Source organism: Gigantopelta aegis, chromosome 4 (genome assembly GCF_016097555.1).
Source record: "Gigantopelta aegis isolate Gae_Host chromosome 4, Gae_host_genome, whole genome shotgun sequence".
Taxonomy (NCBI): Eukaryota; Metazoa; Mollusca; class Gastropoda; order Neomphalida; family Peltospiridae; genus Gigantopelta; species Gigantopelta aegis.
This window is the reverse complement of record NC_054702.1, coordinates 67,645,463-67,650,057: the sequence shown is the minus strand read 5'-3', so window position 1 is coordinate 67,650,057 and position 4,595 is coordinate 67,645,463.

Genomic DNA, 4,595 nt, shown 5'->3' with positions numbered 1-4,595 from the left:
TGTAGATAGGACATTACACACCACAGCCTTTGATATACCAGTCGCAGTGGCGTAGGAAGATACCAAAACGTGGGGGTGGGGGTGGGTGGTGGTGGAGGTGCACACTTTTATATTTACACACTTTTACACTATTATAAAGCAAATATAAAGCAAAATATCCGAATACTTGGTAATGTAGACTAAATTACATTTACTACTAGCGTAGTAATGTCTCTTTGAAGTCCAACGATGTAATATGGAACTAAATGTTAGTAAAATGGAATTCAGTGTCGGTAACACTGTTATCTTCATGACACTATGTATGATGGTTTTGACTGCATTCAGTCTGAGGTGCTTGCGTCGCAGGATCGAACCACCTTGGTGGATCCATTCAACGGATTGGTTTTTTTCTCGTTCCAATCAGTGCACCACAACTGGTCAAAGGCCGTGGTATGTGCTTTCCTGTCCATATAAAAGATCCCTTGCTGCTAATGGAAAACCAGGCCCTTTTAAGGGCCCTATAGGCAACCTAGGGAGACATGTCAACACCAACTAGGTAACGAGCTACTGTCGGCAAACTAAATTCCAAAATTATATAGCTCCCCTTTTCCATTCGGCGGACCGACCAAAACGCGCCAAATTTCCTTCATTCAAAATGCGTACCTTTTCCCTTTGGCATTAATCCTACAGGACATTCCCAATTCCACAGCACCCAAACCAATCCTCCACCTGTTACCGACCCCAGTTAGGCTGCTGGTGCTCTCTTGCACCTGCCAGTGCAGGCAGTCCCTTCTCCACCGGCACCTGTGCCCATGACAGGCGTGCGCTAAAACAGCTTGCTCTGAATGTGCACGTTAATCCCTACAATATCCCTAACATAACATAACATAATGGAAACATTTATCAAGATTTCTTTGATGACTTCGAGTTAGAATTACCAAATGTTTGACATCCAATAGCCGATGATTAATTAATCAATGTGCTCTAGTGGCGTAATGTGCAGCTTTAAAATTTCAACAGCTCCAAACTGGTATATCAGGTAACCATGTATGAGTTTTAAAGTTTGGCGGTGTATCATGGGACAAAACTTGGACTGATTTGTTTTAGTCGAAACATCACGATGTTGGGTTATTCTAAATAGGTTTGTTTTGTTTAACGACACCACTAGAACGCACTGATTAATCCACAGTTAGTTTTGTAATTCTGGCAGTCTTAGAGGAAACTCTCAACATTTTTTCATAACAAAGTTAAAGTTTGTTTTGTTTAACGATACCACTATAGCTTATTGATTTATTAATCATCGGCTATTGGATGTCAAACACTTGGTAATTCTGACATTTAGTCTTAGAGAAGAAACCCGCTACATTTTTGTCCATTAGTAGCAAGAAATATTTTACATGCACCATCCCACAGACAGGATAGTACATACCACGGCCTTTGATATAGCAGTCGTGGAGCACTGGTTGGAACGAGAAATAACCCAATGGGCCCACCGACGGGGTTCGATTCTAGACCGACCGTGCATCAAGCGAGCGCTTTACCAATGGGCTACGTCCCGCCTTCTTGGAGATGAAACCCGCTACATTGTTTCCGTTAGTAGCGAAAGATATTTTTTATGCACCATCTCACATACAGGATAGCATATACCACAACCTGGCTGGAACGAGAAATTGCTATTTAAAGTATTAAAAGATCTTTTATATGCACTTTCCTACGACCAAAACAGTACATACCACGGCGTTAATTAAGGAATAGTACGCGTTTTGATAAGTTTTTGCTAGTATTATGATGTGTCAGCAAGCTTTGATCACAGATGATTTGTAAACTACGGTTTAATGGAATGCGACGAAATGTGAAGACACCCCAGTGACAATCCGATATTGTAATGTTTATTCTTCTCCACATTTCAATAAGCGTGATTCGTTTCACAAACTAAAATGGTCAAACAAATAAATACAAGTATCGTTCTATGGAAAACTATGAAGCGTACCCGCACATGCATTACCAACATACCTGTGGTCCACGGGGAAATCTGTTTACGAACCATTAATTTTAATGAAGGAACTAATTTATTTATCTGTTCTGTGGGACGTAGGCCCTACTCTGATTATACACGCGAATATAGACCAAGATGTGCTCAATGTGTTCTTTTGGTTATGACGTTACCAAGTGACACCCACCGAACTCTCGCTTGGGGAAAACTGGCGATTACTCCACCTACGTGCTGCTAGGCACTCCAGAGTATTAATTATACCTTTGTTCGTTACTTTGCAAATGGACTTCATCAGGCAATCATTTGCTGGCAGATTGTCGACTAACCCAAATCACGTTTGAACAGGAGCAGTTCTCCCGCCAAATGCTCGACATATTGGTGTAGCTGTCCACTTCCACCGGGTACAAGGAGCAGACGACGATACAGGTTTTGTAGTTATTATGTCAGGCCTGGATGTAAGCGTGTTAGCAGAGTTCCATACCCGAACCGACATGAAACACATTTTGTTAAATTTATATGCAAAATGGATAAAACACTGTTAGCACACGAAGACCCCTCGCCCTCTATAATAGTAGGGTTTTGTTGTTGTTGTTGTTGTTTCCACCACATTTCTAAATCGCCACAGGTAATTCATATTTTAAATTAAGCATTTTGATTTTAATTGGTTCTCAGATAGATAAATGGCCTTTCTTAAACTATCAGACTGCTCTAGCGGCCGCCTGCATTAAGCAGACACCTGTGCTTAGAGTCCGCATTTTTATTCTCACAAATCAGCTAACATAGTATAAACTGGCGTGTATTAAGCAACAACCTGTATTAAGAGGCAACTTTAAATACTCTATTTAGTGGCTGCTTAACACAGATTTGTCTGTATGTTGACGTTAATTTTGAGTGGACATACGCAAACAAACAACCATTAGTACTACTACAATATTATATATATATATATACAGTATATTTATATATATGTATGTAATAACGCATGTGGGGTTTATATTAATTGTTTAGTAGGTGAAACCAGTTTTATTTTTACATGTGACAGCGAAAATTCTGTAGCCCCTACAATCACTTTCTCGGACATTTTTATTCTATATTTGCACTGCGTATATATGAACAAGTCCGACCGTCCATACAGTGCATGAGCGTTGGAATTAATTAAAAGTTGGTATGGCCATGAAATCATATACATGATGAGATCTATACTATGCGAGTGTCACAGAGAGAGAGAGAGAGAGAGAGAGAGAGAGAGAGAGAGAGAGAGAGAGAGAGAGAGAGAGAGAGAGAGAGAGAGAGAGAGAGAGAGAGAGAGAGAGCGTTCCAGGCCGTACCGCTTCCGACGCACCTGCAGTGGCATACGTTTAGAAAACGAGCTATACTAGGAAAACTCCGTGTATCTTTTCTAACAGGTCACCTCCCCCAGTAGAGGATTTACAGTTGATTATAATCGATGATTGTGCGAGTGGATTATGGTGTAAACGACTGCTGTTTACATAATACAAAATCAGTGTGTATTTTTTTTATAGCAGGATAGATTTGGAATCGATTATAACAGAATGCAAGACGAGATCTGTCTGAAAAGCGCGGCAATACGTACCAGCACGAAAGAGTCGTGTCCGAGCCAGCACAGTGCCGAGAAATTACTAAAGACCACTTGATGCTAATGACAATGACAACGGTATTGTTTCCTGTGACAGATGACCTCCCTGCACCCACTGGGCGCTAATCACTCACATTTGTTTCGCATGAGATATAGCTATAGACTTTTATTTGTTTGTTGTTGTTGTTGTTGTTGTTTTGTTTTGTTTTGTTTTGTTTGGTGGTGGTGGTGGCTAAGGTCATCAAAAGCAAAGCACCAACAAAATTAATAATTAAACAGATATGCAAATAAATACAAACACAAACAGACAAATAGATATAAACAAATAAATAAATAAACAAAGAGAACCATATAACAGACTATCACAAGATACAAGTAATAATGAACAGTTTAAAAGTTAAACATATGTACAGTCGAAAGCAAAATGTGTATTTTGTGTGCTGGTATCTACTCATTGTACCTTCGTTTCATTGTACATATTTCTTTACTTATGACTGAATGTGAGGTTGAAACAATGTCAGCAATGTTAAGAGTTGGAAACTCTAGTTCTTACATTATTGCAAAATCATATTCATTCATACATATTATAAGGTTATTGACATTGGGTGTGTGGGGGTGGGGAGGGGGGGGGGGGAGGGTACACTCAATGTACTCATTTGTTGCGCCATAATTGTTTCACCTATATAATCCGATTCTCGCTCCCCTAACCAAAGCGTGCACTCAGTTCGCAAAACCATTTCGATCACAGAACAGTCGTATAAAATTATATGCAAACTGTGCACCGGTCTTTACATGCATAAACTCGCCGTCAGCCATGCTCACAAACACGCGCCAAAATATTGATAAAATTTTTGTTGCTTAAGTTTCTTCTTTTCCTGTCCCTGTCAGTGGGACCATTGGGCTATTTCTCGCTCCAGCCAGTGCACCACGAATGGTATATCAAAGGCCGTGGTATGTGCTATCCTGTCAAATGGGATGGTGCATATAAAATATCCCCTGCTAGTAATGGAAAAATGTAGCAGGTTT